We start from the raw sequence: 8,578 nt of genomic DNA, 5'->3' as shown, positions 1-8,578 counted from the left end.
TTGGTACTCAGAATGATTAACCTACTCAGTATTAACCGATTAGAGGCATCACAGAACATTTTATAATTTCCATTTTCATTAAAATGTTGCTCAGTTTGTGTTGGCTGATGCCATGCACTGATAGAATTTCTTTCATTTAATTGCACCCTTCTTAGAAAGAGTTTTAGAATCCTAAATATAGTGTTATGGTGGCCATCTTGAGCATTCACAGCAGAATTAGCAGGCACAAAGTGCCATAAATCGTGCCTTGACTTGTAAACCAAGTGTATATGCTGATAAAAAGAAGTGGGTGTGGCTTTGTGCTCACAGAACTACCATCATTAATCATTAAAAAAAATCTTAGTAATCCAGAATGCTGTGTTTTATCTTGTGTTTTTCCATCATTCTCTGGTTGTAATGCATAATAAGATTTTGCAATCCATAATTAAACCTTATTGCAAAAGTAAGCTCATCAATAAAACTCCATGATATGTTCAGATAAACATTACTTCATTACATGACTGTCAAGACATGTAGAAGATGAGTAAACCCTCTAATGCTTATGCATGAATGCATTGCGATTAGCATATTTTCACACAGAGCCTTATTAAAATATGAATACGCTGTGTTACCAATCATCTCGGGCTTTGTTGTAAGTTTTTAATGTCATCAGTCTTTCTAAAAAAAAAAAAAAAAAAACGCAAATGCAATGTGTGAAACAGACATAAATCATCTATACAAATGTCAACAATCACTCCAGTGCACTGGTAGGAAGCCAAACATGCGAAGACCCTGAGATATTTTCTGAATGGCACAGAGCCAGGTCTACAGGAAGGTCTTTTTCTGGAGAGTCTTTCAGCCCAATGACGTGCAAGTCTTTTCCATTAAGTCCTAATTTACCTTTCTCCCGTAAAGCATCCATAAATCAGGCGCATGTTTGCAAATTATGAAATTGTTACATTTTCTTTAATCGAATATCAGCTTCTTGCAGTAAAAATGACTTGGTTTTTATTTTATTTTGTCATATTTTGTGTGAAATGATTATATTATATAATATATTACAATATATTATATATTATATAAATTATTTTTTATATATAATATATATAATGAATATAATATAATGTATATAATATATAATATATTGTAATATATTATATAACATAATTAATTATATAATTATATACAGTGGTGTGAAAAAGTGTTTGCCCCCTTCCTGATTTCTAATTTTTTTGCACGTTTGTCACACTTTAATGTTTCAGGTCATCAAACTAATTTAAATATTAGTAAACTATAGCACAAGTGAACATAATGTGCAGTTTTTAAATGAAGGTTTTTATTATTGAGAAAAAACAAAATCCAAAACTACATGGCCCTGTGTGAAAAAGTGTTTGCCCCTAAATCTAATAACTGGTTGGGCCACACTTAGCAGCAACAACTGCAATTATGCATTTGCAATAAATTGCAATGATTCTGTAACAGCGCTGTGGAGGAATTTTGGTCACTTATCTATGCTGAATGGTTGTAATTCAGCCACATTTGAGGGTTTTCGAGCATGAACCTCCATTTTTTTAAGGTCATGCCACAGCATCTCAATAGGATTCATAGGATAGGACTTTGACTAGAACACTCCAAAGTCTTTTTTATAAAATACACATGATATTTTGAGTATATATTAAGTATATACTTATATTAAGTAATAATTATATATTTTAAGTATATTTCTTTTATATACTTAAATTTATTACCTGTAAATTATATTTGCACGATTTGTAAAAAAAAAATTCAAATTGTAAATATACACACTTTTTTAGTTTTTCTGTCTTTTTTATTTATAGCATTGCTTTTTTCAAACAAAATAGTATTTGCTATCATTAACTAAAGTGATTTGAACTTCTGTGCACACGTAAGTCAACTCATCATGTTTTTTATTGTGCTTTATAAATGGACTTCACATGTTTTATACAATATTTAGCACCTGTTAAAAACTTTTAGAGTTTTTAAGACACACGTTCTTTTTGTTCAAAAACTTACTGGACAATGTAAGAATGTCTGGAGGAAAGTTCTGTGGACAGATGAGTTTGACAGCTTTGGCTCAAACAGAAGAACTTCTGTAAAAAGGTAAACAGGAGAGAAGATGTTAGCAGACCGCCTCACACTCACAGTCAAACATGGAGGTGGAAGCTTAATGGTTTGGGGTCGTTTTGGAGCAGATCATTCTGAACCAACATGGCCACCATTCCATACTTCAACACCATGCACTTCCATCTGGACTGCAGCTCAGTGGAACCAACTGCACCCTACAACAAGGCAGTGAGCCAAAACATACATCCAAGCTCTATAATTGTTATTTAGAAGGTAAAACAGTCGGCTGAAGTGTTAAATATCAGGAAATGACCTGCCCAGTCAATGCACCTAAATCCTATTGAAGTGCTCTGGGATGAACTGGATCGCAAGGTCAGAAAAAAAAACCTCCATGAAAGAACACATTTAAAAAGGTTTACAAGAGGCATGGCAAAGTATTTTAGCTGAATGTTTGGAGAAACAAACTGTCTAGATACCAAGAGTGTGTAAAAGCTGTTATTCATGTCTTCATAGCATTAAGTGACCTAGTTTGTTGCATATAAACAAAAGGAATGTGCCGGTGTCTCTCAAAAACGATAATACCAGGTAAAGCATGGTAATTATCAGATAAATGTTTCCAAAGCTGTGAATGCATTTAAGCACACTTGAACAAAATTCATATTGCATATAAAATCAGGATTATAGTTTGAGTAGAATATAACTGCTCAACAGTATTAGCAGGATGCTGGAATATTTTAGCAGATGTCTGACCACCGACTCTATTAATATTCACTCTCCAGAGGGAAGGAATGAGAATAAAAGAAAAGGAAAATATGGGAAGCAGAATGGAGTTCAAGACCCTCAGATTTCGGGCAGGCAGTGTGATGGGGGTGTACATGTGCGTCCTGAGATTTGCGGAGGCTTTGATGTTGTGTGTGTGTGTTTGTGCGTTAGATATGAACCGTTAAAAGTGCTCAAGTCCAGGAAGAGAGTAAAGGGGGGTTGGTCAGGACTGCATGGGCCTGGGCGGTATTTTAAAAGAGGCAGTAGAGCATGCTACTAAAATTTAAATAGGGGATTTCAGTGGAGTGCAGCAGGCCAATGGAGCCGGCAGGAGCTCGCCAGGAGGAGCCGAGCAATTTGCTAATGAGCCATCGTGAGGATATGAGTTGGAAACCCCCTGGGAGCGGCGCAGTAAATATGCAGGCATATTTAAGTGGGTTTCCGTTAAACCACATGACAGCTGAGTCATCCTCTATACTTAAAGATGAAGTCGTTTATTAATAAAATGTTTCGAATTGACTTTATTGTTTCCTTCACATGCTATGTGCATCTATGAGAAGACAAATATTGAAAATGAAAACATGTCCTTGGGTTGTGATTAATCTTTAGGCCATACAGTGGCCTTGGATTCAAAGGAAGTATAATTACAACTGCAAATGACCATTTCCTGAAGGCCTCACTAAGAAGGATAAGGGGAGGGGTTTCTGAAAAAGTTGAGAGGGAAAAAAAAGAGATGTTAGCGATATAGAGGAGTTTATCCTTGGAGAAATGAATGCCTCTTTCCTCTGTTGATGATGTCACTACAGAAGCCAATGGAAACTTTAAAAAGGCCACTTCAGACACCATGGACATTATGTCATTTAGGAATAATGACTCACAGCTTTTATTGTTACTCCAAAACGGGTGAGTCCTTTTGGAAAAAAAGAAGAAATTCGAAAGAATCTTTAGAACAATAGAAGCACTGATCCAGACTGTTTATTTAATATCTGCTATGAAGATAAATCAACCCTAAAAAACAAGCAAACCACATGTGGCTTTGTAAACCAAGGTGTGGAGCAAAGTCCTACACGCTTTAGCATTCAGCTATATATTAACAATCTAGTAACAAAAGCTCAAGGTTTGTTTAAGCTGATATGCCACCAAACAAGGGCACGCTGGAAAAAAAAGGAAGAAAAGGGAAACAATCAGGGGATGTGAGTCTAGTCAACGGGCTTTGTGGAACTGTGCTTTTTTTTCCGGACTTTATTTGGCATCTACATTGCTTGGCATTACATCGTGTTCCCCTTTTTAACACAATATTTACTAATGACAAAAGACCCGAATAGAAGATATGATGTGAAAAATGTGAGAAATGCTGGCCTTGTACTAATGTTTTAAAACCTCTCAAGTATTTCCAAGACAAAAAGACATCAATATTAGGCCAATTTACATTAATATACATCATTTTTTGCATCAGTTTTTTTGCTATGAAATATTTTTAATTTGTAACAAACATATTTGTTTGGGTATTTTGTAACAGCTGAACCTATGAGGTTTAAAATGCTTTGTATAGTGCTTTTTACCTTTCATACCTTTTTTTTTTATTTAGCAGTTTTTTGTGTTGACTTTAGTTAAAGTTTAATTAATATACACATTTAAGTAGTAAATACACTATATTGCCCAAAAGTATTGGGTCACCTGACCTTTCCTGCTATATGTGGTTCTTTTCCAAACTGTTACCACAAATCTGGAGGCACTCAATTGTACAGGACGTCTTTAGATGCGCTTTAATAACAATTTTGCATTCACTTGAACTTGGAAACCCAAACCTGCTTCAGCATGGCGATGCCCCTGTGCACAAAGTGAGCTCCTTGAAGATCTGGTTTACATGCTTTGGAGAGGAAGATCTTAAGTGGTCTGCAATAGAGCTCTGATCTCATCCCTACTGAACACCTTTGAGATGAATGTGAACGCTGACTGCACCCCAGGTCTCTTCACTTACATCAGTACCTGTCTTTCGTAACACCCTTGTGGCTGATAAACACAAATATATATAAACACACTCCAAAATCTAGTGGAACATCTTCCCAGAAGAGTGGAGGGAATTTTAAGGGCAAATTGGGACTAAATGTGAAATTCAATGCTCAAAAGAAGGCAGGGGTGGGGAGAGACTCCAATATCAATTTTGCCCTAAAAAGAAATAAATATAAAAGAGGCAAAGATTTTCAACACAGCACACATTTATCCATAATGTCCTTTTTTACTCAGATTTAAAAAAAAATGTAAGAATCCAACAAAAAGATTTTTAATCATTTATTTTACTGAAGTCTCAAATCAAGCACCAAAATCTGCCATGATGCACACATCCGGCAATTAAAACCGTCCGTGTGGAAACATAGCAAAAGTCCTGTTTGGTGTCCTGATGATTTACGTAATTTAAAACACCATAATTACTTTAAAACATTTTCAAGAGTATTTTGTCTTCATGCTCTATGTTGAGTTTGGTTTCACTAATAATAAACATACATTTGCATAAAGCATCCATAACTGTACATGCCATGTTGATTAGAGTAAGAAAAGCTTGAAAAGATTTAATTTAAGATACAAACAAATAGATAAACAGATAAAAATGTGGAATTTAAGTTAACTCATGACAAACAGCTCTAATTATACATTTTACTGCCATAAATTTCAATTCAATTCATTTTTATTTGTATAGCACTTTTAAAAATGGACATTGCCTCAAAGCAGTTTTAAAGGGATAAAGCAGTTATAAATAATTGTGTAAGTTTGTTTTTTATAATTGTAAGTTTTTACTTAATGAGCGAGACAGTGGTAACTGTGGCAAAGAAAAGCTCCCTGAGATGGTATAAGGAAGAAACCTTGAGAGAAACCAGACTCAAAAGGGAACCCATGGTTCAAGGTCTTTAAAGCTCTTTCATTGTTACTGCTGTTGCGAGTGTAATGCAGGAAATAACCTCAACACACACAACCTCCAGAGAACCTCTACTCAAATACCATTAACTCACAAATACCTGAAAACATTTACATTTAGGGCATTTTGCAAACACCATTATCCTGAGCAATTTATACTTATCTGATTCATTAAGAGATTTGCTCAGGGTGTGGCTGGGATTTAAACTCATGATCTTTGGATCGAAAGTCCAATGTCTTAACCACTAAGCTACCACCTCCCAAAACAAGAAGGTTATTATAAACAATGCTGAACCATTCCTAGCTGTAAAGGGAGAGAAATGAATTAAAAAATCAAGAGATTTTGATCAATTTGATGAAATTATTAATAAACAACATTCTGAATGTTATACAAAAGCGTATTTAACATTTATGGAAGGAGTCACCAGTGTCAGTGCAGTAAATTTGCGTTTTTCAATTATATTTTCTATGTAAGGCTTCAAGAATGTTTCCATTTTTTATTTTTCTGTAACATTAAACTGCAATGATTTTTCAGCTGATCAATTTTTAAGAGACAGAAAGATGTTAATAGGAACTTCTGGTAATAGGAACTCATCTGTGTCTAAGATGTTTCACAACATTTACCTTGATGGCATTTGGCAGACAACCTCATACAAGGTGACTTTGAATTAATTTCATATTTCATTAGAATTATCTCGACAACTGAGGAGTTGAGAGTTAAGGGCCTTGCACAAGGGCCCAGATGGGGCAGCTTAGTGGTGGTGTTAATTAAACTCAAAACCTTCTGACTAGAAGGCGAACAGCCTAACCACTGAGCATTCCCTATCCCTACCCCATAACATGTTACTGTTACTTTGAATAAAATAAAGGAATAAAATAGGTCAGATTGTTAATAAACATTTGCTTTGATAACCTTTTAAGATGTGTTGGAATAGGAAAATGATCTATTTCGAGGTGGTATGAGTAATTCTGCTTCGTTCCACATGGCACACCACAGTGTTTTGTTCTTTACATAATTTCCAGAAAACAAAGCGGTACCCAAATGCCACCTGATTTACAAGAAAATGTGTCGCTCTGACAGTACAGCGGATGAGTAGGAAGGATGAGAGTGCAAAAGGTGTAAAACAGAGAGAGGGAGAGACAGAGAGACAGATAAAGAGAGAGAGAAGAAAGGGGAAACCCTGGAACAGAGCAGGCTCAGTGTTCATGGCCAGCATGGGATCCCCTTCCAATGACTGCCAGGCTTCTGCTGGGAAAGAGAGCCATGTGAAAGAATGCAAAAGGAAGGAAAAACCTCAAGCTGTGTGAAATCCCCAGTTAAAAGAATGTGTTAATGACCCAAGGGGGCGCAGGCCAGATTGAAAAATGGACAGTGTGACGTGTGTGTGTGTGTGTGTGTGTGTGTGTGTGTGTGTGTGTGTGTGTGTGTGTGTGTGTGTGTACTTGTGAAAGTGTTTGTACTGAATTGTGCATCTATGTGTATATGTAATGTTCTGTATTCTGTGTTTTTTTTTTCTCTAGCACAAAGTTTGGCCAGTGCCCAATTGCTGAAAAAGAGCCAAAAAGTGTGAGTTTCTCACACACTTCTGTGAATTAAACTGTGTATGCAGACTGCAAAAATTAACAGCCTAAGTAACACATGAAACTGAAATTGCTTAAAAAATAAATATTGTAATTCATACTGAAAGTTCAGTATATTTTATATAAAATTGGTAGAGGGGAATCTGATGATCATGTTTAGATTATATTCAAATGCCATATGATTTCATCCAAATCTTTTTCTTCATTTGACTTCTTCCATTAGGGGTCGCCACAGTGGATCATCCGTCTCCATACCCCCCTGTTCTCTACATCTGCCTCTTTCAACCCAACTACCTGCATGTCTTCCCTCACCACATCCATAAACCTCCTCCTTGGTCTTCCTCTTTTCCTCCTTCCTGGTGGCTCCATCTTCAGTATTCTACTACCGATATACCCCATGTCCCTCCTCTGCACATGTCCAAACCATCTCAATCTCGCCTCCCTCACCTTGTCTCCAAAACATCCTACATGCACTGTAAATTCTAATAAACTCATTTCTAATTCTGTCCATCTTCGTCACTCTCAATGAAAACCTCAACATCTTCAGCTCTGCTACCTCCAGCTCCGCCTCCTGTCTTTTACTCAATGCCACTGTCTCTAATCCATACAACATTGCAGGTCTCACAGCAGTCCTATAAACGTTCTCTTTCACTCTTGCAGATACCCTTATATCACCACTCACTCCTGCTATCACTCTTTACCTGCTGCCGCATCTCCTTGTACTCCTGCCTACTTTTCTCATCACTCTGTCAATCCCAATTCTGTTTTGCCAACCTCTTTCTCCTTATGCTCACCTGCACTTCCTCATTCCACCACCACGTCTCTTTATCTTCCTTTTTATTTCCAGATGTCACACCAAGTACTTTTCTAGCTGTCTCCTTTTCTCATTACTTCTGCAGTAGTTGACCAATCATCTTTTCATCTCATATTTGATTTGGCACATGTTTTACGCTGGATGCTCTTCCTAACGCAACCCTCCCCATTTATCTGGGCTTGGGACCGGCACTAAGAGTGCACTGGCTTGTGCAGCCCTAATGGCTGGGTTATATGATTTCATTCAAATGCAGCATATAATTCAGTATCCACTAACTGACACCAACATCAACCCAAAGTAAGCTGGCTGAAGGTCTTTACAGCATGGATTCTTTTAACTTTAATGAAAATAGAAACATGAGTATCTGGGATTTCATTCCAAAATTCAGTAATCAGAATGTGACATAAGCCTAATGTACATTGTAAAAAGCAAAGAGACTTTGGA

At 36.5% G+C, this 8,578-nt stretch overlaps 1 long non-coding RNA gene across 1 annotated transcript; it reads left to right on the top strand.

Annotated features, from left to right (window-relative positions):
• Positions 1 to 3,594: 3,594 nt before the first annotated feature.
• Positions 3,595 to 7,786, top strand: LOC310736118. The gene is made up of 3 exons (XR_014536455.1): positions 3,595 to 3,729; positions 7,261 to 7,306; positions 7,544 to 7,786. It is a non-coding gene; the product is annotated as an uncharacterized lncRNA (long non-coding RNA).
• Positions 7,787 to 8,578: the final 792 nt, after the last annotated feature.

This window comes from Silurus aristotelis (assembly GCF_946808225.1).
Source record: "Silurus aristotelis genome assembly, chromosome: 13".
NCBI lineage: Eukaryota > Metazoa > Chordata > Actinopteri > Siluriformes > Siluridae > Silurus > Silurus aristotelis.
Note: the sequence above shows the minus strand (reverse complement) of the source record. Positions and strands in the feature narration are given on the sequence as shown.